We start from the raw sequence: 19,647 nt of genomic DNA on the forward strand, positions 1-19,647 counted from the left end.
GGCTGGGACCCCTGGGCGGGTCTTCTCTAGTCCATCCAATTTTCGGCATGGGATGTCACAGCCTTCTTTGCATACCCTTATTTAACCCACACAAAGATGCCAACGGCAGGCGTGTCATAATTCATTGACGCATTATAAAGGATTAGGAAAAAGATAAAAAGCATCTTACGGCCATACCTCTCTGGTTCCGCCCGATCTCGTCTGATCTCGGAAGCTAAGCAGAGCAGGGCCTGGTTAGTACCTGGATGGAAGACCGCCTGGGAATCCCAGGTGCCGTAAGCTTTTTCACTTCTCTCTCCGAAAGCCGCCGAGCGCCGCAGATTGTACACCTGTTTTAACGTTGGATATGAAAGGAAATTAGACAATATTATCCAAAATGATTCCGTTTCATGATTGCTAAATTAGTGTTGGTCAACATTTACGATTGGCATACTGTTGTTTGTAATTTAGCCGTTGAAATACAGGTGCTAACCCAACATGTTAGAATTGCCAGTGAAGAAAAGTAAAGTTACCTTCAGGCTTTAGGAACCTCTCTTGCCAATGCTAAGAACTGCTTCAATTTTAGAAAAAGAAACTTCTGATTATCTTTGACACGTTTTAAAGGATTAGGAAAAAGATGAAAAGCAGCTTACGTCCATACCTCTCTGGTTCCGCCCGATCTCGTCTGATCTCGGAAGCTAAGCAGAGCAGGGCCTGGTTAGTACCTGGATGGAAGACCGCCTGGGAATCCCAGGTGCCGTAAGCTTTTTCACTTCTCTCTCCGAAAGCCGCCCAGCGCCGTAAATTGTACACCTACACAATTGTAAAAAAAATTTCACATGGTAGAAGAGATGCAATAGGAAGAAGATGAAAGGTGGCTTACGTCCATACCATCGTCAGGCCATTTGAGGTGGCGGGGACTGCAATGGCCATTCACCGATTGGCTGGGACTCCTGGGCGGGTCTTCTCTAGTCCATCCAATTTTCGGCATGGGATGTCACAGCCTTCTTTGCATACCCTTATTTAACCCACACAAAGATGCCAACGGCTGGCGTGTCATAATTCATTGACGCATTATAAAGGATTAGGAAAAAGATAAAAAGCAGCTTACGGCCATACCTCTCTGGTTCCGCCCGATCTCGTCTGATCTCGGAAGCTAAGCAGAGCAGGGCCTGGTTAGTACCTGGATGGAAGACCGCCTGGGAATCCCAGGTGCCGTAAGCTTTTTCACTTCTCTCTCCGAAAGCCGCCCAGCGCCGTAAATTGTACACCTACACAATTGTAAAAAAAATTTCACATGGTAGAAGAGATGCAATAGGAAGAAGATGAAAGGTGGCTTACGTCCGTACCATCGTCAGGCCATTTGAGGTGGCGGGGACTGCAATGGCCATTCACCGATTGGCTGGGACTCCTGGGCGGGTCTTCTCTAGTCCATCCAATTTTCGGCATGGGATGTCACAGCCTTCTTTGCATACCCTTATTTAACCCACACAAAGATGCCAACGGCTGGCGTGTCATAATTCATTGACGCATTATAAAGGATTAGGAAAAAGATAAAAAGCAGCTTACGGCCATACCTCTCTGGTTCCGCCCGATCTCGTCTGATCTCGGAAGCTAAGCAGAGCAGGGCCTGGTTAGTACCTGGATGGAAGACCGCCTGGGAATCCCAGGTGCCGTAAGCTTTTTCACTTCTCTCTCCGAAAGCCGCCGAGCGCCGCAGATTGTACACCTGTTTTAACGTTGGATATGAAAGGAAATTAGACAATATTATCCAAAATGATTCCGTTTCATGATTGCTAAATTAGTGTTGGTCAACATTTACGATTGGCATACTGTTGTTTGTAATTTAGCCGTTGAAATACAGGTGCTAACCCAACATGTTAGAATTGCCAGTGAAGAAAAGTAAAGTTACCTTCAGGCTTTAGGAACCTCTCTTGCCAATGCTAACAACTGCTTCAATTTTAGAAAAAGAAACTTCTGATTATCTTTGACACGTTTTAAAGGATTAGGAAAAAGATGAAAAGCAGCTTACGTCCATACCTCTCTGGTTCCGCCCGATCTCGTCTGATCTCGGAAGCTAAGCAGAGCAGGGCCTGGTTAGTACCTGGATGGAAGACCGCCTGGGAATCCCAGGTGCCGTAAGCTTTTTCACTTCTCTCTCTGAAAGCCGCCCAGCGCCGTAGATTGTACACCTACACAATTGTAAAAAAAATTTCACATTGTAGAAGAGATGCAATAGGAAGAAGATGAAAGGTGGCTTACGTCCGTACCATCGTCAGGCCATTTGAGGTGGCGGGGACTGCAATGGCCATTCACCGATTGGCTGGGACTCCTGGGCGGGTCTTCTCTAGTCCATCCAATTTTCGGCATGGGATGTCACAGCCTTCTTTGCATACCCTTATTTAACCCACACAAAGATGCCAACGGCTGGCGTGTCATAATTCATTGACGCATTATAAAGGATTAGGAAAAAGATAAAAAGCAGCTTACGGCCATACCTCTCTGGTTCCGCCCGATCTCGTCTGATCTCGGAAGCTAAGCAGAGCAGGGCCTGGTTAGTACCTGGATGGAAGACCGCCTGGGAATCCCAGGTGCCGTAAGCTTTTTCACTTCTCTCTCCGAAAGCCGCCGAGCGCCGCAGATTGTACACCTGTTTTAACGTTGGATATGAAAGGAAATTAGACAATATTATCCAAAATGATTCCGTTTCATGATTGCTAAATTAGTGTTGGTCAACATTTACGATTGGCATACTGTTGTTTGTAATTTAGCCGTTGAAATACAGGTGCTAACCCAACATGTTAGAATTGCCAGTGAAGAAAAGTAAAGTTACCTTCAGGCTTTAGGAACCTCTCTTGCCAATGCTAACAACTGCTTCAATTTTAGAAAAAGAAACTTCTGATTATCTTTGACACGTTTTAAAGGATTAGGAAAAAGATGAAAAGCAGCTTACGTCCATACCTCTCTGGTTCCGCCCGATCTCGTCTGATCTCGGAAGCTAAGCAGAGCAGGGCCTGGTTAGTACCTGGATGGAAGACCGCCTGGGAATCCCAGGTGCCGTAAGCTTTTTCACTTCTCTCTCCGAAAGCCGCCGAGCGCCGCAGATTGTACACCTGTTTTAACGTTGGATATGAAAGGAAATTAGACAATATTATCCAAAATGATTCCGTTTCATGATTGCTAAATTAGTGTTGGTCAACATTTACGATTGGCATACTGTTGTTTGTAATTTAGCCGTTGAAATACAGGTGCTAACCCAACATGTTAGAATTGCCAGTGAAGAAAAGTAAAGTTACCTTCAGGCTTTAGGAACCTCTCTTGCCAATGCTAACAACTGCTTCAATTTTAGAAAAAGAAACTTCTGATTATCTTTGACACGTTTTAAAGGATTAGGAAAAAGATGAAAAGCAGCTTACGTCCATACCTCTCTGGTTCCGCCCGATCTCGTCTGATCTCGGAAGCTAAGCAGAGCAGGGCCTGGTTAGTACCTGGATGGAAGACCGCCTGGGAATCCCAGGTGCCGTAAGCTTTTTCACTTCTCTCTCCGAAAGCCGCCGAGCGCCGCAGATTGTACACCTGTTTTAACGTTGGATATGAAAGGAAATTAGACAATATTATCCAAAATGATTCCGTTTCATGATTGCTAAATTAGTGTTGGTCAACATTTACGATTGGCATACTGTTGTTTGTAATTTAGCCGTTGAAATACAGGTGCTAACCCAACATGTTAGAATTGCCAGTGAAGAAAAGTAAAGTTACCTTCAGGCTTTAGGAACCTCTCTTGCCAATGCTAAGAACTGCTTCAATTTTAGAAAAAGAAACTTCTGATTATCTTTGACACGTTTTAAAGGATTAGGAAAAAGATGAAAAGCAGCTTACGTCCATACCTCTCTGGTTCCGCCCGATCTCGTCTGATCTCGGAAGCTAAGCAGAGCAGGGCCTGGTTAGTACCTGGATGGAAGACCGCCTGGGAATCCCAGGTGCCGTAAGCTTTTTCACTTCTCTCTCCGAAAGCCGCCCAGCGCCGTAAATTGTACACCTACACAATTGTAAAAAAAATTTCACATGGTAGAAGAGATGCAATAGGAAGAAGATGAAAGGTGGCTTACGTCCATACCATCGTCAGGCCATTTGAGGTGGCGGGGACTGCAATGGCCATTCACCGATTGGCTGGGACTCCTGGGCGGGTCTTCTCTAGTCCATCCAATTTTCGGCATGGGATGTCACAGCCTTCTTTGCATACCCTTATTTAACCCACACAAAGATGCCAACGGCTGGCGTGTCATAATTCATTGACGCATTATAAAGGATTAGGAAAAAGATAAAAAGCAGCTTACGGCCATACCTCTCTGGTTCCGCCCGATCTCGTCTGATCTCGGAAGCTAAGCAGAGCAGGGCCTGGTTAGTACCTGGATGGAAGACCGCCTGGGAATCCCAGGTGCCGTAAGCTTTTTCACTTCTCTCTCCGAAAGCCGCCGAGCGCCGCAGATTGTACACCTGTTTTAACGTTGGATATGAAAGGAAATTAGACAATATTATCCAAAATGATTCCGTTTCATGATTGCTAAATTAGTGTTGGTCAACATTTACGATTGGCATACTGTTGTTTGTAATTTAGCCGTTGAAATACAGGTGCTAACCCAACATGTTAGAATTGCCAGTGAAGAAAAGTAAAGTTACCTTCAGGCTTTAGGAACCTCTCTTGCCAATGCTAACAACTGCTTCAATTTTAGAAAAAGAAACTTCTGATTATCTTTGACACGTTTTAAAGGATTAGGAAAAAGATGAAAAGCAGCTTACGTCCATACCTCTCTGGTTCCGCCCGATCTCGTCTGATCTCGGAAGCTAAGCAGAGCAGGGCCTGGTTAGTACCTGGATGGAAGACCGCCTGGGAATCCCAGGTGCCGTAAGCTTTTTCACTTCTCTCTCTGAAAGCCGCCCAGCGCCGTAGATTGTACACCTACACAATTGTAAAAAAAATTTCACATTGTAGAAGAGATGCAATAGGAAGAAGATGAAAGGTGGCTTACGTCCGTACCATCGTCAGGCCATTTGAGGTGGCGGGGACTGCAATGGCCATTCACCGATTGGCTGGGACTCCTGGGCGGGTCTTCTCTAGTCCATCCAATTTTCGGCATGGGATGTCACAGCCTTCTTTGCATACCCTTATTTAACCCACACAAAGATGCCAACGGCTGGCGTGTCATAATTCATTGACGCATTATAAAGGATTAGGAAAAAGATAAAAAGCAGCTTACGGCCATACCTCTCTGGTTCCGCCCGATCTCGTCTGATCTCGGAAGCTAAGCAGAGCAGGGCCTGGTTAGTACCTGGATGGAAGACCGCCTGGGAATCCCAGGTGCCGTAAGCTTTTTCACTTCTCTCTCCGAAAGCCGCCGAGCGCCGCAGATTGTACACCTGTTTTAACGTTGGATATGAAAGGAAATTAGACAATATTATCCAAAATGATTCCGTTTCATGATTGCTAAATTAGTGTTGGTCAACATTTACGATTGGCATACTGTTGTTTGTAATTTAGCCGTTGAAATACAGGTGCTAACCCAACATGTTAGAATTGCCAGTGAAGAAAAGTAAAGTTACCTTCAGGCTTTAGGAACCTCTCTTGCCAATGCTAACAACTGCTTCAATTTTAGAAAAAGAAACTTCTGATTATCTTTGACACGTTTTAAAGGATTAGGAAAAAGATGAAAAGCAGCTTACGTCCATACCTCTCTGGTTCCGCCCGATCTCGTCTGATCTCGGAAGCTAAGCAGAGCAGGGCCTGGTTAGTACCTGGATGGAAGACCGCCTGGGAATCCCAGGTGCCGTAAGCTTTTTCACTTCTCTCTCCGAAAGCCGCCGAGCGCCGCAGATTGTACACCTGTTTTAACGTTGGATATGAAAGGAAATTAGACAATATTATCCAAAATGATTCCGTTTCATGATTGCTAAATTAGTGTTGGTCAACATTTACGATTGGCATACTGTTGTTTGTAATTTAGCCGTTGAAATACAGGTGCTAACCCAACATGTTAGAATTGCCAGTGAAGAAAAGTAAAGTTACCTTCAGGCTTTAGGAACCTCTCTTGCCAATGCTAACAACTGCTTCAATTTTAGAAAAAGAAACTTCTGATTATCTTTGACACGTTTTAAAGGATTAGGAAAAAGATGAAAAGCAGCTTACGTCCATACCTCTCTGGTTCCGCCCGATCTCGTCTGATCTCGGAAGCTAAGCAGAGCAGGGCCTGGTTAGTACCTGGATGGAAGACCGCCTGGGAATCCCAGGTGCCGTAAGCTTTTTCACTTCTCTCTCCGAAAGCCGCCGAGCGCCGCAGATTGTACACCTGTTTTAACGTTGGATATGAAAGGAAATTAGACAATATTATCCAAAATGATTCCGTTTCATGATTGCTAAATTAGTGTTGGTCAACATTTACGATTGGCATACTGTTGTTTGTAATTTAGCCGTTGAAATACAGGTGCTAACCCAACATGTTAGAATTGCCAGTGAAGAAAAGTAAAGTTACCTTCAGGCTTTAGGAACCTCTCTTGCCAATGCTAAGAACTGCTTCAATTTTAGAAAAAGAAACTTCTGATTATCTTTGACACGTTTTAAAGGATTAGGAAAAAGATGAAAAGCAGCTTACGTCCATACCTCTCTGGTTCCGCCCGATCTCGTCTGATCTCGGAAGCTAAGCAGAGCAGGGCCTGGTTAGTACCTGGATGGAAGACCGCCTGGGAATCCCAGGTGCCGTAAGCTTTTTCACTTCTCTCTCCGAAAGCCGCCCAGCGCCGTAAATTGTACACCTACACAATTGTAAAAAAAATTTCACATGGTAGAAGAGATGCAATAGGAAGAAGATGAAAGGTGGCTTACGTCCATACCATCGTCAGGCCATTTGAGGTGGCGGGGACTGCAATGGCCATTCACCGATTGGCTGGGACTCCTGGGCGGGTCTTCTCTAGTCCATCCAATTTTCGGCATGGGATGTCACAGCCTTCTTTGCATACCCTTATTTAACCCACACAAAGATGCCAACGGCTGGCGTGTCATAATTCATTGACGCATTATAAAGGATTAGGAAAAAGATAAAAAGCAGCTTACGGCCATACCTCTCTGGTTCCGCCCGATCTCGTCTGATCTCGGAAGCTAAGCAGAGCAGGGCCTGGTTAGTACCTGGATGGAAGACCGCCTGGGAATCCCAGGTGCCGTAAGCTTTTTCACTTCTCTCTCCGAAAGCCGCCCAGCGCCGTAAATTGTACACCTACACAATTGTAAAAAAAATTTCACATGGTAGAAGAGATGCAATAGGAAGAAGATGAAAGGTGGCTTACGTCCGTACCATCGTCAGGCCATTTGAGGTGGCGGGGACTGCAATGGCCATTCACCGATTGGCTGGGACTCCTGGGCGGGTCTTCTCTAGTCCATCCAATTTTCGGCATGGGATGTCACAGCCTTCTTTGCATACCCTTATTTAACCCACACAAAGATGCCAACGGCTGGCGTGTCATAATTCATTGACGCATTATAAAGGATTAGGAAAAAGATAAAAAGCAGCTTACGGCCATACCTCTCTGGTTCCGCCCGATCTCGTCTGATCTCGGAAGCTAAGCAGAGCAGGGCCTGGTTAGTACCTGGATGGAAGACCGCCTGGGAATCCCAGGTGCCGTAAGCTTTTTCACTTCTCTCTCCGAAAGCCGCCGAGCGCCGCAGATTGTACACCTGTTTTAACGTTGGATATGAAAGGAAATTAGACAATATTATCCAAAATGATTCCGTTTCATGATTGCTAAATTAGTGTTGGTCAACATTTACGATTGGCATACTGTTGTTTGTAATTTAGCCGTTGAAATACAGGTGCTAACCCAACATGTTAGAATTGCCAGTGAAGAAAAGTAAAGTTACCTTCAGGCTTTAGGAACCTCTCTTGCCAATGCTAACAACTGCTTCAATTTTAGAAAAAGAAACTTCTGATTATCTTTGACACGTTTTAAAGGATTAGGAAAAAGATGAAAAGCAGCTTACGTCCATACCTCTCTGGTTCCGCCCGATCTCGTCTGATCTCGGAAGCTAAGCAGAGCAGGGCCTGGTTAGTACCTGGATGGAAGACCGCCTGGGAATCCCAGGTGCCGTAAGCTTTTTCACTTCTCTCTCTGAAAGCCGCCCAGCGCCGTAGATTGTACACCTACACAATTGTAAAAAAAATTTCACATTGTAGAAGAGATGCAATAGGAAGAAGATGAAAGGTGGCTTACGTCCGTACCATCGTCAGGCCATTTGAGGTGGCGGGGACTGCAATGGCCATTCACCGATTGGCTGGGACTCCTGGGCGGGTCTTCTCTAGTCCATCCAATTTTCGGCATGGGATGTCACAGCCTTCTTTGCATACCCTTATTTAACCCACACAAAGATGCCAACGGCTGGCGTGTCATAATTCATTGACGCATTATAAAGGATTAGGAAAAAGATAAAAAGCAGCTTACGGCCATACCTCTCTGGTTCCGCCCGATCTCGTCTGATCTCGGAAGCTAAGCAGAGCAGGGCCTGGTTAGTACCTGGATGGAAGACCGCCTGGGAATCCCAGGTGCCGTAAGCTTTTTCACTTCTCTCTCCGAAAGCCGCCGAGCGCCGCAGATTGTACACCTGTTTTAACGTTGGATATGAAAGGAAATTAGACAATATTATCCAAAATGATTCCGTTTCATGATTGCTAAATTAGTGTTGGTCAACATTTACGATTGGCATACTGTTGTTTGTAATTTAGCCGTTGAAATACAGGTGCTAACCCAACATGTTAGAATTGCCAGTGAAGAAAAGTAAAGTTACCTTCAGGCTTTAGGAACCTCTCTTGCCAATGCTAACAACTGCTTCAATTTTAGAAAAAGAAACTTCTGATTATCTTTGACACGTTTTAAAGGATTAGGAAAAAGATGAAAAGCAGCTTACGTCCATACCTCTCTGGTTCCGCCCGATCTCGTCTGATCTCGGAAGCTAAGCAGAGCAGGGCCTGGTTAGTACCTGGATGGAAGACCGCCTGGGAATCCCAGGTGCCGTAAGCTTTTTCACTTCTCTCTCCGAAAGCCGCCCAGCGCCGTAAATTGTACACCTACACAACTGTAAAAAAAATTTCACATGGTAGAAGAGATGCAATACGAAGACGATGAAAGGTGGCTTACGTCCCTACCATCGTCAGGCCATTTGAGGTGGCGGGGACTGCAATGGCCATTCACCGATTGGCTGGGACCCCTGGGCGGGTCTTCTCTAGTCCATCCAATTTTCGGCATGGGATGTCACAGCCTTCTTTGCATACCCTTATTTAACCCACACAAAGATGCCAACGGCAGGCGTGTCATAATTCATTGACGCATTATAAAGGATTAGGAAAAAGATAAAAAGCATCTTACGGCCATACCTCTCTGGTTCCGCCCGATCTCGTCTGATCTCGGAAGCTAAGCAGAGCAGGGCCTGGTTAGTACCTGGATGGAAGACCGCCTGGGAATCCCAGGTGCCGTAAGCTTTTTCACTTCTCTCTCCGAAAGCCGCCGAGCGCCGCAGATTGTACACCTGTTTTAACGTTGGATATGAAAGGAAATTAGACAATATTATCCAAAATGATTCCGTTTCATGATTGCTAAATTAGTGTTGGTCAACATTTACGATTGGCATACTGTTGTTTGTAATTTAGCCGTTGAAATACAGGTGCTAACCCAACATGTTAGAATTGCCAGTGAAGAAAAGTAAAGTTACCTTCAGGCTTTAGGAACCTCTCTTGCCAATGCTAAGAACTGCTTCAATTTTAGAAAAAGAAACTTCTGATTATCTTTGACACGTTTTAAAGGATTAGGAAAAAGATGAAAAGCAGCTTACGTCCATACCTCTCTGGTTCCGCCCGATCTCGTCTGATCTCGGAAGCTAAGCAGAGCAGGGCCTGGTTAGTACCTGGATGGAAGACCGCCTGGGAATCCCAGGTGCCGTAAGCTTTTTCACTTCTCTCTCCGAAAGCCGCCCAGCGCCGTAAATTGTACACCTACACAATTGTAAAAAAAATTTCACATGGTAGAAGAGATGCAATAGGAAGAAGATGAAAGGTGGCTTACGTCCATACCATCGTCAGGCCATTTGAGGTGGCGGGGACTGCAATGGCCATTCACCGATTGGCTGGGACTCCTGGGCGGGTCTTCTCTAGTCCATCCAATTTTCGGCATGGGATGTCACAGCCTTCTTTGCATACCCTTATTTAACCCACACAAAGATGCCAACGGCAGGCGTGTCATAATTCATTGACGCATTATAAAGGATTAGGAAAAAGATAAAAAGCAGCTTACGGCCATACCTCTCTGGTTCCGCCCGATCTCGTCTGATCTCGGAAGCTAAGCAGAGCAGGGCCTGGTTAGTACCTGGATGGAAGACCGCCTGGGAATCCCAGGTGCCGTAAGCTTTTTCACTTCTCTCTCCGAAAGCCGCCGAGCGCCGCAGATTGTACACCTGTTTTAACGTTGGATATGAAAGGAAATTAGACAATATTATCCAAAATGATTCCGTTTCATGATTGCTAAATTAGTGTTGGTCAACATTTACGATTGGCATACTGTTGTTTGTAATTTAGCCGTTGAAATACAGGTGCTAACCCAACATGTTAGAATTGCCAGTGAAGAAAAGTAAAGTTACCTTCAGGCTTTAGGAACCTCTCTTGCCAATGCTAACAACTGCTTCAATTTTAGAAAAAGAAACTTCTGATTATCTTTGACACGTTTTAAAGGATTAGGAAAAAGATGAAAAGCAGCTTACGTCCATACCTCTCTGGTTCCGCCCGATCTCGTCTGATCTCGGAAGCTAAGCAGAGCAGGGCCTGGTTAGTACCTGGATGGAAGACCGCCTGGGAATCCCAGGTGCCGTAAGCTTTTTCACTTCTCTCTCCGAAAGCCGCCCAGCGCCGTAAATTGTACACCTACACAATTGTAAAAAAAATTTCACATGGTAGAAGAGATGCAATAGGAAGAAGATGAAAGGTGGCTTACGTCCGTACCATCGTCAGGCCATTTGAGGTGGCGGGGACTGCAATGGCCATTCACCGATTGGCTGGGACCCCTGGGCGGGTCTTCTCTAGTCCATCCAATTTTCGGCATGGGATGTCACAGCCTTCTTTGCATACCCTTATTTAACCCACACAAAGATGCCAACGGCAGGCGTGTCATAATTCATTGACGCATTATAAAGGATTAGGAAAAAGATAAAAAGCATCTTACGGCCATACCTCTCTGGTTCCGCCCGATCTCGTCTGATCTCGGAAGCTAAGCAGAGCAGGGCCTGGTTAGTACCTGGATGGAAGACCGCCTGGGAATCCCAGGTGCCGTAAGCTTTTTCACTTCTCTCTCCGAAAGCCGCCGAGCGCCGCAGATTGTACACCTGTTTTAACGTTGGATATGAAAGGAAATTAGACAATATTATCCAAAATGATTCCGTTTCATGATTGCTAAATTAGTGTTGGTCAACATTTACGATTGGCATACTGTTGTTTGTAATTTAGCCGTTGAAATACAGGTGCTAACCCAACATGTTAGAATTGCCAGTGAAGAAAAGTAAAGTTACCTTCAGGCTTTAGGAACCTCTCTTGCCAATGCTAAGAACTGCTTCAATTTTAGAAAAAGAAACTTCTGATTATCTTTGACACGTTTTAAAGGATTAGGAAAAAGATGAAAAGCAGCTTACGTCCATACCTCTCTGGTTCCGCCCGATCTCGTCTGATCTCGGAAGCTAAGCAGAGCAGGGCCTGGTTAGTACCTGGATGGAAGACCGCCTGGGAATCCCAGGTGCCGTAAGCTTTTTCACTTCTCTCTCCGAAAGCCGCCCAGCGCCGTAAATTGTACACCTACACAATTGTAAAAAAAATTTCACATGGTAGAAGAGATGCAATAGGAAGAAGATGAAAGGTGGCTTACGTCCGTACCATCGTCAGGCCATTTGAGGTGGCGGGGACTGCAATGGCCATTCACCGATTGGCTGGGACTCCTGGGCGGGTCTTCTCTAGTCCATCCAATTTTCGGCATGGGATGTCACAGCCTTCTTTGCATACCCTTATTTAACCCACACAAAGATGCCAACGGCAGGCGTGTCATAATTCATTGACGCATTATAAAGGATTAGGAAAAAGATAAAAAGCAGCTTACGGCCATACCTCTCTGGTTCCGCCCGATCTCGTCTGATCTCGGAAGCTAAGCAGAGCAGGGCCTGGTTAGTACCTGGATGGAAGACCGCCTGGGAATCCCAGGTGCCGTAAGCTTTTTCACTTCTCTCTCCGAAAGCCGCCGAGCGCCGCAGATTGTACACCTGTTTTAACGTTGGATATGAAAGGAAATTAGACAATATTATCCAAAATGATTCCGTTTCATGATTGCTAAATTAGTGTTGGTCAACATTTACGATTGGCATACTGTTGTTTGTAATTTAGCCGTTGAAATACAGGTGCTAACCCAACATGTTAGAATTGCCAGTGAAGAAAAGTAAAGTTACCTTCAGGCTTTAGGAACCTCTCTTGCCAATGCTAACAACTGCTTCAATTTTAGAAAAAGAAACTTCTGATTATCTTTGACACGTTTTAAAGGATTAGGAAAAAGATAAAAAGCAGCTTACGGCCATACCTCTCTGGTTCCGCCCGATCTCGTCTGATCTCGGAAGCTAAGCAGAGCAGGGCCTGGTTAGTACCTGGATGGAAGACCGCCTGGGAATCCCAGGTGCCGTAAGCTTTTTCACTTCTCTCTCCGAAAGCCGCCGAGCGCCGCAGATTGTACACCTGTTTTAACGTTGGATATGAAAGGAAATTAGACAATATTATCCAAAATGATTCCGTTTCATGATTGCTAAATTAGTGTTGGTCAACATTTACGATTGGCATACTGTTGTTTGTAATTTAGCCGTTGAAATACAGGTGCTAACCCAACATGTTAGAATTGCCAGTGAAGAAAAGTAAAGTTACCTTCAGGCTTTAGGAACCTCTCTTGCCAATGCTAACAACTGCTTCAATTTTAGAAAAAGAAACTTCTGATTATCTTTGACACGTTTTAAAGGATTAGGAAAAAGATGAAAAGCAGCTTACGTCCATACCTCTCTGGTTCCGCCCGATCTCGTCTGTTCTCGGAAGCTAAGCAGAGCAGGGCCTGGTTAGTACCTGGATGGAAGACCGCCTGGGAATCCCAGGTGCCGTAAGCTTTTTCACTTCTCTCTCTGAAAGCCGCCCAGCGCCGTAGATTGTACACCTACACAATTGTAAAAAAAAATTCACATTGTAGAAGAGATGCAATAGGAAGAAGATGAAAGGTGGCTTACGTCCGTACCATCGTCAGGCCATTTGAGGTGGCGGGGACTGCAATGGCCATTCACCGATTGGCTGGGACTCCTGGGCGGGTCTTCTCTAGTCCATCCAATTTTCGGCATGGGATGTCACAGCCTTCTTTGCATACCCTTATTTAACCCACACAAAGATGCCAACGGCTGGCGTGTCATAATTCATTGACGCATTATAAAGGATTAGGAAAAAGATAAAAAGCAGCTTACGGCCATACCTCTCTGGTTCCGCCCGATCTCGTCTGATCTCGGAAGCTAAGCAGAGCAGGGCCTGGTTAGTACCTGGATGGAAGACCGCCTGGGAATCCCAGGTGCCGTAAGCTTTTTCACTTCTCTCTCCGAAAGCCGCCCAGCGCCGTAAATTGTACACCTACACAATTGTAAAAAAAATGTCACATGGTAGAAGAGATGCAATAGGAAGAAGATGAAAGCTGGCTTACGTCCATACCATCGTCAGGCCATTTGAGGTGGCGGGGACTGCAATGGCCATTCACCGATTGGCTGGGACTCCTGGGCGGGTCTTCTCTAGTCCATCCAATTTTCGGCATGGGATGTCACAGCCTTCTTTGCATACCCTTATTTAACCCACACAAAGATGCCAACGGCAGGCGTGTCATAATTCATTGACGCATTATAAAGGATTAGGAAAAAGATAAAAAGCAGCTTACGGCCATACCTCTCTGGTTCCGCCCGATCTCGTCTGATCTCGGAAGCTAAGCAGAGCAGGGCCTGGTTAGTACCTGGATGGAAGACCGCCTGGGAATCCCAGGTGCCGTAAGCTTTTTCACTTCTCTCTCCGAAAGCCGCCGAGCGCCGCAGATTGTACACCTGTTTTAACGTTGGATATGAAAGGAAATTAGACAATATTATCCAAAATGATTCCGTTTCATGATTGCTAAATTAGTGTTGGTCAACATTTACGATTGGCATACTGTTGTTTGTAATTTAGCCGTTGAAATACAGGTGCTAACCCAACATGTTAGAATTGCCAGTGAAGAAAAGTAAAGTTACCTTCAGGCTTTAGGAACCTCTCTTGCCAATGCTAACAACTGCTTCAATTTTAGAAAAAGAAACTTCTGATTATCTTTGACACGTTTTAAAGGATTAGGAAAAAGATGAAAAGCAGCTTACGTCCATACCTCTCTGGTTCCGCCCGATCTCGTCTGTTCTCGGAAGCTAAGCAGAGCAGGGCCTGGTTAGTACCTGGATGGAAGACCGCCTGGGAATCCCAGGTGCCGTAAGCTTTTTCACTTCTCTCTCTGAAAGCCGCCCAGCGCCGTAGATTGTACACCTACACAATTGTAAAAAAAAATTCACATTGTAGAAGAGATGCAATAGGAAGAAGATGAAAGGTGGCTTACGTCCATACCATCGTCAGGCCATTTGAGGTGGCGGGGACTGCAATGGCCATTCACCGATTGGCTGGGACTCCTGGGCGGGTCTTCTCTAGTCCATCCAATTTTCGGCATGGGATGTCACAGCCTTCTTTGCATACCCTTATTTAACCCACACAAAGATGCCAACGGCTGGCGTGTCATAATTCATTGACGCATTATAAAGGATTAGGAAAAAGATAAAAAGCAGCTTACGGCCATACCTCTCTGGTTCCGCCCGATCTCGTCTGATCTCGGAAGCTAAGCAGAGCAGGGCCTGGTTAGTACCTGGATGGAAGACCGCCTGGGAATCCCAGGTGCCGTAAGCTTTTTCACTTCTCTCTCCGAAAGCCGCCGAGCGCCGCAGATTGTACACCTGTTTTAACGTTGGATATGAAAGGAAATTAGACAATATTATCCAAAATGATTCCGTTTCATGATTGCTAAATTAGTGTTGGTCAACATTTACGATTGGCATACTGTTGTTTGTAATTTAGCCGTTGAAATACAGGTGCTAACCCAACATGTTAGAATTGCCAGTGAAGAAAAGTAAAGTTACCTTCAGGCTTTAGGAACCTCTCTTGCCAATGCTAAGAACTGCTTCAATTTTAGAAAAAGAAACTTCTGATTATCTTTGACACGTTTTAAAGGATTAGGAAAAAGATGAAAAGCAGCTTACGTCCATACCTCTCTGGTTCCGCCCGATCTCGTCTGTTCTCGGAAGCTAAGCAGAGCAGGGCCTGGTTAGTACCTGGATGGAAGACCGCCTGGGAATCCCAGGTGCCGTAAGCTTTTTCACTTCTCTCTCTGAAAGCCGCCCAGCGCCGTAGATTGTACACCTACACAATTGTAAAAAAAAATTCACATTGTAGAAGAGATGCAATAGGAAGAAGATGAAAGGTGTCTTACGTCCGTACCATCGTCAGGCCATTTGAGGTGGCGGGGACTGCAATGGCCATTCACCGATTGGCTGGGACTCCTGGGCGGGTCTTCTCTAGTCCATCCAATTTTCGGCATGGGATGTCACAGCCTTCTTTGCATACCCTTATTTAACCCACACAAAGATGCCAACGGCTGGCGTGTCATAATTCATTGACGCATTATAAAGGATTAGGAAAAAGATAAAAAGCAGCTTACGGCCATACCTCTCTGGTTCCGCCCGATCTCGTCTGATCTCGGAAGCTAAGCAGAGCAGGGCCTGGTTAGTACCTGGATGGAAGACCGCCTGGGAATCCCAGGTGCCGTAAGCTTTTTCACTTCTCTCTCCGAAAGCCGCCGAGCGCCGCAGATTGTACACCTGTTTTAACGTTGGATATGAAAGGAAATTAGACAATATTATCCAAAATGATTCCGTTTCATGATTGCTAAATTAGTGTTGGTCAACATTTACGATTGGCATACTGTTGTTTGTAATTTAGCCGTTGAAATACAGGTGCTAACCCAACATGTTAGAATTGCCAGTGAAGAAAAGTAAAGTTACCTTCAGGCTTTAGGAACCTCTCTTGCCAATGCTAACAACTGCTTCAATTTTAGAAAAAGAAACTTCTGATTATCTTTGACACGTTTTAAAGGATTAGGAAAAAGATGAAAAGCAGCTTACGTCCATACCTCTCTGGTTCCGCCCGATCTCGTCTGATCTCGGAAGCTAAGCAGAGCAGGGCCTGGTTAGTACCTGGATGGAAGACCGCCTGGGAATCCCAGGTGCCGTAAGCTTTTTCACTTCTCTCTCCGAAAGCCGCCCAGCGCCGTAAATTGTACACCTACACAATTGTAAAAAAAATTTCACATGGTAGAAGAGATGCAATAGGAAGAAGATGAAAGGTGGCTTACGTCCGTACCATCGTCAGGCCATTTGAGGTGGCGGGGACTGCAATGGCCATTCACCGATTGGCTGGGACTCCTGGGCGGGTCTTCTCTAGTCCATCCAATTTTCGGCATGGGATGTCACAGCCTTCTTTGCATACCCTTATTTAACCCACACAAAGATGCCAACGGCTGGCGTGTCATAATTCATTGACGCATTATAAAGGATTAGGAAAAAGATAAAAAGCAGCTTACGGCCATACCTCTCTGGTTCCGCCCGATCTCGTCTGATCTCGGAAGCTAAGCAGAGCAGGGCCTGGTTAGTACCTGGATGGAAGACCGCCTGGGAATCCCAGGTGCCGTAAGCTTTTTCACTTCTCTCTCCGAAAGCCGCCGAGCGCCGCAGATTGTACACCTGTTTTAACGTTGGATATGAAAGGAAATTAGACAATATTATCCAAAATGATTCCGTTTCATGATTGCTAAATTAGTGTTGGTCAACATTTACGATTGGCATACTGTTGTTTGTAATTTAGCCGTTGAAATACAGGTGCTAACCCAACATGTTAGAATTGCCAGTGAAGAAAAGTAAAGTTACCTTCAGGCTTTAGGAACCTCTCTTGCCAATGCTAAGAACTGCTTCAATTTTAGAAAAAGAAACTTCTGATTATCTTTGACACGTTTTAAAGGATTAGGAAAAAGATGAAAAGCAGCTTACGTCCATACCTCTCTGGTTCCGCCCGATCTCGTCTGATCTCGGAAGCTAAGCAGAGCAGGGCCTGGTTAGTACCTGGATGGAAGACCGCCTGGGAATCCCAGGTGCCGTAAGCTTTTTCACTTCTCTCTCCGAAAGCCGCCGAGCGCCGCAGATTGTACACCTGTTTTAACGTTGGATATGAAAGGAAATTAGACAATATTATCCAAAATGATTCCGTTTCATGATTGCTAAATTAGTGTTGGTCAACATTTACGATTGGCATACTGTTGTTTGTAATTTAGCCGTTGAAATACAGGTGCTAACCCAACATGTTAGAATTGCCAGTGAAGAAAAGTAAAGTTACCTTCAGGCTTTAGGAACCTCTCTTGCCAATGCTAACAACTGCTTCAATTTTAGAAAAAGAAACTTCTGATTATCTTTGACACGTTTTAAAGGATTAGGAAAAAGATGAAAAGCAGCTTACGTCCATACCTCTCTGGTTCCGCCCGATCTCGTCTGATCTCGGAAGCTAAGCAGAGCAGGGCCTGGTTAGTACCTGGATGGAAGACCGCCTGGGAATCCCAGGTGCCGTAAGCTTTTTCACTTCTCTCTCCGAAAGCCGCCGAGCGCCGCAGATTGTACACCTGTTTTAACGTTGGATATGAAAGGAAATTAGACAATATTATCCAAAATGATTCCGTTTCATGATTGCTAAATTAGTGTTGGTCAACATTTACGATTGGCATACTGTTGTTTGTAATTTAGCCGTTGAAATACAGGTGCTAACCCAACATGTTAGAATTGCCAGTGAAGAAAAGTAAAGTTACCTTCAGGCTTTAGGAACCTCTCTTGCCAATGCTAAGAACTGCTTCAATTTTAGAAAAAGAAACTTCTGATTATCTTTGACACGTTTTAAAGGATTAGGAAAAAGATGAAAAGCAGCTTACGTCCATACCTCTCTGGTTCCGCCCGATCTCGTCTGATCTCGGAAGCTAAGCAGAGCAGGGCCTGGTTAGTACCTGGATGGAAGACCGCCTGGGAATCCCAGGTGCCGTAAGCTTTTTCACTTCTCTCTCCGAAAGCCGCCCAGCGCCGTAAATTGTACACCTACACAATTGTAAAAAAAATTTCACATGGTAGAAGAGATGCAATAGGAAGAAGATGAAAGGTGGCTTACGTCCATACCATCGTCAGGCCATTTGAGGTGGCGGGGACTGCAATGGCCATTCACCGATTGGCTGGGACTCCTGGGCGGGTCTTCTCTAGTCCATCCAATTTTCGGCATGGGATGTCACAGCCTTCTTTGCATACCCTTATTTAACCCACACAAAGATGCCAACGGCTGGCGTGTCATAATTCATTGACGCATTATAAAGGATTAGGAAAAAGATAAAAAGCAGCTTACGGCCATACCTCTCTGGTTCCGCCCGATCTCGTCTGATCTCGGAAGCTAAGCAGAGCAGGGCCTGGTTAGTACCTGGATGGAAGACCGCCTGGGAATCCCAGGTGCCGTAAGCTTTTTCACTTCTCTCTCCGAAAGCCGCCCAGCGCCGTAAATTGTACACCTACACAATTGTAAAAAAAATTTCACATGGTAGAAGAGATGCAATAGGAAGAAGATGAAAGGTGGCTTACGTCCGTACCATCGTCAGGCCATTTGAGGTGGCGGGGACTGCAATGGCCATTCACCGATTGGCTGGGACTCCTGGGCGGGTCTTCTCTAGTCCATCCAATTTTCGGCATGGGATGTCACAGCCTTCTTTGCATACCCTTATTTAACCCACACAAAGATGCCAACGGCTGGCGTGTCATAATTCATTGACGCATTATAAAGGATTAGGAAAAAGATAAAAAGCAGCTTACGGCCATACCTCTCTGGTTCCGCCCGATCTCGTCTGATCTCGGAAGCTAAGCAGAGCAGGGCCTGGTTAGTACCTGGATGGAAGACCGCCTGGGAATCCCAGGTGCCGTAAGCTTTTTCACTTCTCTCTCCGAAAGCCGCCGAGCGCCGCAGATTGTACACCTGTTTTAACGTTGGATATGAAAGGAAATTAGACAATATTATCCAAAATGATTCCGTTTCATGATTGCTAAATTAGTGTTGGTCAACATTTACGATTGGCATACTGTTGTTTGTAATTTAGCCGTTGAAATACAGGTGCTAACCCAACATGTTAGAATTGCCAGTGAAGAAAAGTAAAGTTACCTTCAGGCTTTAGGAACCTCTCTTGCCAATGCTAACAACTGCTTCAATTTTAGAAAAAGAAACTTCTGATTATCTTTGACACGTTTTAAAGGATTAGGAAAAAGATGAAAAGCAGCTTACGTCCATACCTCTCTGGTTCCGCCCGATCTCGTCTGATCTCGGAAGCTAAGCAGAGCAGGGCCTGGTTAGTACCTGGATGGAAGACCGCCTGGGAATCCCAGGTGCCGTAAGCTTTTTCACTTCTCTC

General features: G+C 45.4%; 43 non-coding genes across 43 annotated transcripts; all 43 read left to right on the forward strand.

The window, feature by feature from the left end:
• Positions 1 to 163: 163 nt before the first annotated feature.
• LOC134116108 (5S ribosomal RNA) lies at positions 164 to 282 on the forward strand. Its single transcript, XR_009948458.1, has one exon. It is a non-coding gene; the product is annotated as a 5S ribosomal RNA (ribosomal RNA).
• Positions 283 to 626: 344 nt separating this feature from the next.
• Positions 627 to 745, forward strand: LOC134115262 (5S ribosomal RNA). The gene has a single exon (XR_009947624.1). It is a non-coding gene; the product is annotated as a 5S ribosomal RNA (ribosomal RNA).
• A 339-nt stretch (positions 746 to 1,084) lies between these two features.
• Positions 1,085 to 1,203, forward strand: LOC134115686 (5S ribosomal RNA). The gene has a single exon (XR_009948048.1). It is a non-coding gene; the product is annotated as a 5S ribosomal RNA (ribosomal RNA).
• Positions 1,204 to 1,542: 339 nt separating this feature from the next.
• Positions 1,543 to 1,661, forward strand: LOC134115697 (5S ribosomal RNA). The gene has a single exon (XR_009948059.1). It is a non-coding gene; the product is annotated as a 5S ribosomal RNA (ribosomal RNA).
• A 344-nt stretch (positions 1,662 to 2,005) lies between these two features.
• LOC134115263 (5S ribosomal RNA) lies at positions 2,006 to 2,124 on the forward strand. The gene has a single exon (XR_009947625.1). It is a non-coding gene; the product is annotated as a 5S ribosomal RNA (ribosomal RNA).
• Positions 2,125 to 2,463: 339 nt separating this feature from the next.
• On the forward strand, positions 2,464 to 2,582 carry LOC134115709 (5S ribosomal RNA). Its single transcript, XR_009948072.1, has one exon. It is a non-coding gene; the product is annotated as a 5S ribosomal RNA (ribosomal RNA).
• A 344-nt stretch (positions 2,583 to 2,926) lies between these two features.
• Positions 2,927 to 3,045, forward strand: LOC134115265 (5S ribosomal RNA). The gene has a single exon (XR_009947627.1). It is a non-coding gene; the product is annotated as a 5S ribosomal RNA (ribosomal RNA).
• A 344-nt stretch (positions 3,046 to 3,389) lies between these two features.
• Positions 3,390 to 3,508, forward strand: LOC134115266 (5S ribosomal RNA). The gene has a single exon (XR_009947628.1). It is a non-coding gene; the product is annotated as a 5S ribosomal RNA (ribosomal RNA).
• Positions 3,509 to 3,852: 344 nt separating this feature from the next.
• Positions 3,853 to 3,971, forward strand: LOC134115267 (5S ribosomal RNA). Its single transcript, XR_009947629.1, has one exon. It is a non-coding gene; the product is annotated as a 5S ribosomal RNA (ribosomal RNA).
• A 339-nt stretch (positions 3,972 to 4,310) lies between these two features.
• On the forward strand, positions 4,311 to 4,429 carry LOC134115720 (5S ribosomal RNA). Its single transcript, XR_009948083.1, has one exon. It is a non-coding gene; the product is annotated as a 5S ribosomal RNA (ribosomal RNA).
• A 344-nt stretch (positions 4,430 to 4,773) lies between these two features.
• Positions 4,774 to 4,892, forward strand: LOC134115268 (5S ribosomal RNA). The gene has a single exon (XR_009947630.1). It is a non-coding gene; the product is annotated as a 5S ribosomal RNA (ribosomal RNA).
• Positions 4,893 to 5,231: 339 nt separating this feature from the next.
• Positions 5,232 to 5,350, forward strand: LOC134115731 (5S ribosomal RNA). Its single transcript, XR_009948092.1, has one exon. It is a non-coding gene; the product is annotated as a 5S ribosomal RNA (ribosomal RNA).
• Positions 5,351 to 5,694: 344 nt separating this feature from the next.
• LOC134115269 (5S ribosomal RNA) lies at positions 5,695 to 5,813 on the forward strand. The gene has a single exon (XR_009947631.1). It is a non-coding gene; the product is annotated as a 5S ribosomal RNA (ribosomal RNA).
• Positions 5,814 to 6,157: 344 nt separating this feature from the next.
• Positions 6,158 to 6,276, forward strand: LOC134115270 (5S ribosomal RNA). Its single transcript, XR_009947632.1, has one exon. It is a non-coding gene; the product is annotated as a 5S ribosomal RNA (ribosomal RNA).
• Positions 6,277 to 6,620: 344 nt separating this feature from the next.
• Positions 6,621 to 6,739, forward strand: LOC134115271 (5S ribosomal RNA). The gene has a single exon (XR_009947633.1). It is a non-coding gene; the product is annotated as a 5S ribosomal RNA (ribosomal RNA).
• Positions 6,740 to 7,078: 339 nt separating this feature from the next.
• On the forward strand, positions 7,079 to 7,197 carry LOC134115742 (5S ribosomal RNA). Its single transcript, XR_009948093.1, has one exon. It is a non-coding gene; the product is annotated as a 5S ribosomal RNA (ribosomal RNA).
• A 339-nt stretch (positions 7,198 to 7,536) lies between these two features.
• Positions 7,537 to 7,655, forward strand: LOC134115743 (5S ribosomal RNA). The gene has a single exon (XR_009948094.1). It is a non-coding gene; the product is annotated as a 5S ribosomal RNA (ribosomal RNA).
• Positions 7,656 to 7,999: 344 nt separating this feature from the next.
• On the forward strand, positions 8,000 to 8,118 carry LOC134115272 (5S ribosomal RNA). Its single transcript, XR_009947634.1, has one exon. It is a non-coding gene; the product is annotated as a 5S ribosomal RNA (ribosomal RNA).
• Positions 8,119 to 8,457: 339 nt separating this feature from the next.
• LOC134115744 (5S ribosomal RNA) lies at positions 8,458 to 8,576 on the forward strand. Its single transcript, XR_009948095.1, has one exon. It is a non-coding gene; the product is annotated as a 5S ribosomal RNA (ribosomal RNA).
• Positions 8,577 to 8,920: 344 nt separating this feature from the next.
• LOC134115273 (5S ribosomal RNA) lies at positions 8,921 to 9,039 on the forward strand. The gene has a single exon (XR_009947635.1). It is a non-coding gene; the product is annotated as a 5S ribosomal RNA (ribosomal RNA).
• A 339-nt stretch (positions 9,040 to 9,378) lies between these two features.
• On the forward strand, positions 9,379 to 9,497 carry LOC134116109 (5S ribosomal RNA). The gene has a single exon (XR_009948459.1). It is a non-coding gene; the product is annotated as a 5S ribosomal RNA (ribosomal RNA).
• Positions 9,498 to 9,841: 344 nt separating this feature from the next.
• Positions 9,842 to 9,960, forward strand: LOC134115274 (5S ribosomal RNA). Its single transcript, XR_009947636.1, has one exon. It is a non-coding gene; the product is annotated as a 5S ribosomal RNA (ribosomal RNA).
• Positions 9,961 to 10,299: 339 nt separating this feature from the next.
• Positions 10,300 to 10,418, forward strand: LOC134115745 (5S ribosomal RNA). Its single transcript, XR_009948096.1, has one exon. It is a non-coding gene; the product is annotated as a 5S ribosomal RNA (ribosomal RNA).
• Positions 10,419 to 10,762: 344 nt separating this feature from the next.
• Positions 10,763 to 10,881, forward strand: LOC134115276 (5S ribosomal RNA). The gene has a single exon (XR_009947638.1). It is a non-coding gene; the product is annotated as a 5S ribosomal RNA (ribosomal RNA).
• A 339-nt stretch (positions 10,882 to 11,220) lies between these two features.
• On the forward strand, positions 11,221 to 11,339 carry LOC134116110 (5S ribosomal RNA). Its single transcript, XR_009948460.1, has one exon. It is a non-coding gene; the product is annotated as a 5S ribosomal RNA (ribosomal RNA).
• Positions 11,340 to 11,683: 344 nt separating this feature from the next.
• Positions 11,684 to 11,802, forward strand: LOC134115277 (5S ribosomal RNA). The gene has a single exon (XR_009947639.1). It is a non-coding gene; the product is annotated as a 5S ribosomal RNA (ribosomal RNA).
• A 339-nt stretch (positions 11,803 to 12,141) lies between these two features.
• Positions 12,142 to 12,260, forward strand: LOC134115746 (5S ribosomal RNA). The gene has a single exon (XR_009948097.1). It is a non-coding gene; the product is annotated as a 5S ribosomal RNA (ribosomal RNA).
• Positions 12,261 to 12,604: 344 nt separating this feature from the next.
• Positions 12,605 to 12,723, forward strand: LOC134115747 (5S ribosomal RNA). Its single transcript, XR_009948098.1, has one exon. It is a non-coding gene; the product is annotated as a 5S ribosomal RNA (ribosomal RNA).
• Positions 12,724 to 13,067: 344 nt separating this feature from the next.
• On the forward strand, positions 13,068 to 13,186 carry LOC134115580 (5S ribosomal RNA). The gene has a single exon (XR_009947942.1). It is a non-coding gene; the product is annotated as a 5S ribosomal RNA (ribosomal RNA).
• Positions 13,187 to 13,525: 339 nt separating this feature from the next.
• Positions 13,526 to 13,644, forward strand: LOC134115748 (5S ribosomal RNA). Its single transcript, XR_009948099.1, has one exon. It is a non-coding gene; the product is annotated as a 5S ribosomal RNA (ribosomal RNA).
• Positions 13,645 to 13,983: 339 nt separating this feature from the next.
• On the forward strand, positions 13,984 to 14,102 carry LOC134115750 (5S ribosomal RNA). The gene has a single exon (XR_009948101.1). It is a non-coding gene; the product is annotated as a 5S ribosomal RNA (ribosomal RNA).
• Positions 14,103 to 14,446: 344 nt separating this feature from the next.
• LOC134115581 (5S ribosomal RNA) lies at positions 14,447 to 14,565 on the forward strand. Its single transcript, XR_009947943.1, has one exon. It is a non-coding gene; the product is annotated as a 5S ribosomal RNA (ribosomal RNA).
• A 339-nt stretch (positions 14,566 to 14,904) lies between these two features.
• On the forward strand, positions 14,905 to 15,023 carry LOC134115751 (5S ribosomal RNA). The gene has a single exon (XR_009948102.1). It is a non-coding gene; the product is annotated as a 5S ribosomal RNA (ribosomal RNA).
• A 344-nt stretch (positions 15,024 to 15,367) lies between these two features.
• On the forward strand, positions 15,368 to 15,486 carry LOC134115582 (5S ribosomal RNA). The gene has a single exon (XR_009947944.1). It is a non-coding gene; the product is annotated as a 5S ribosomal RNA (ribosomal RNA).
• Positions 15,487 to 15,825: 339 nt separating this feature from the next.
• Positions 15,826 to 15,944, forward strand: LOC134115752 (5S ribosomal RNA). The gene has a single exon (XR_009948103.1). It is a non-coding gene; the product is annotated as a 5S ribosomal RNA (ribosomal RNA).
• Positions 15,945 to 16,288: 344 nt separating this feature from the next.
• LOC134115278 (5S ribosomal RNA) lies at positions 16,289 to 16,407 on the forward strand. The gene has a single exon (XR_009947640.1). It is a non-coding gene; the product is annotated as a 5S ribosomal RNA (ribosomal RNA).
• A 339-nt stretch (positions 16,408 to 16,746) lies between these two features.
• LOC134115753 (5S ribosomal RNA) lies at positions 16,747 to 16,865 on the forward strand. The gene has a single exon (XR_009948104.1). It is a non-coding gene; the product is annotated as a 5S ribosomal RNA (ribosomal RNA).
• A 344-nt stretch (positions 16,866 to 17,209) lies between these two features.
• On the forward strand, positions 17,210 to 17,328 carry LOC134115279 (5S ribosomal RNA). Its single transcript, XR_009947641.1, has one exon. It is a non-coding gene; the product is annotated as a 5S ribosomal RNA (ribosomal RNA).
• A 344-nt stretch (positions 17,329 to 17,672) lies between these two features.
• Positions 17,673 to 17,791, forward strand: LOC134115280 (5S ribosomal RNA). Its single transcript, XR_009947642.1, has one exon. It is a non-coding gene; the product is annotated as a 5S ribosomal RNA (ribosomal RNA).
• Positions 17,792 to 18,135: 344 nt separating this feature from the next.
• LOC134115281 (5S ribosomal RNA) lies at positions 18,136 to 18,254 on the forward strand. Its single transcript, XR_009947643.1, has one exon. It is a non-coding gene; the product is annotated as a 5S ribosomal RNA (ribosomal RNA).
• A 339-nt stretch (positions 18,255 to 18,593) lies between these two features.
• LOC134115754 (5S ribosomal RNA) lies at positions 18,594 to 18,712 on the forward strand. The gene has a single exon (XR_009948105.1). It is a non-coding gene; the product is annotated as a 5S ribosomal RNA (ribosomal RNA).
• Positions 18,713 to 19,051: 339 nt separating this feature from the next.
• Positions 19,052 to 19,170, forward strand: LOC134115755 (5S ribosomal RNA). The gene has a single exon (XR_009948106.1). It is a non-coding gene; the product is annotated as a 5S ribosomal RNA (ribosomal RNA).
• Positions 19,171 to 19,514: 344 nt separating this feature from the next.
• LOC134115282 (5S ribosomal RNA) lies at positions 19,515 to 19,633 on the forward strand. The gene has a single exon (XR_009947644.1). It is a non-coding gene; the product is annotated as a 5S ribosomal RNA (ribosomal RNA).
• The last annotated feature ends 14 nt before the right edge of the window (positions 19,634 to 19,647 follow it).

The sequence above is a fragment of the Pungitius pungitius genome, unplaced genomic scaffold (genome assembly GCF_949316345.1).
Source record: "Pungitius pungitius unplaced genomic scaffold, fPunPun2.1 scaffold_36, whole genome shotgun sequence".
Classification (NCBI taxonomy): domain Eukaryota; kingdom Metazoa; phylum Chordata; class Actinopteri; order Perciformes; family Gasterosteidae; genus Pungitius; species Pungitius pungitius.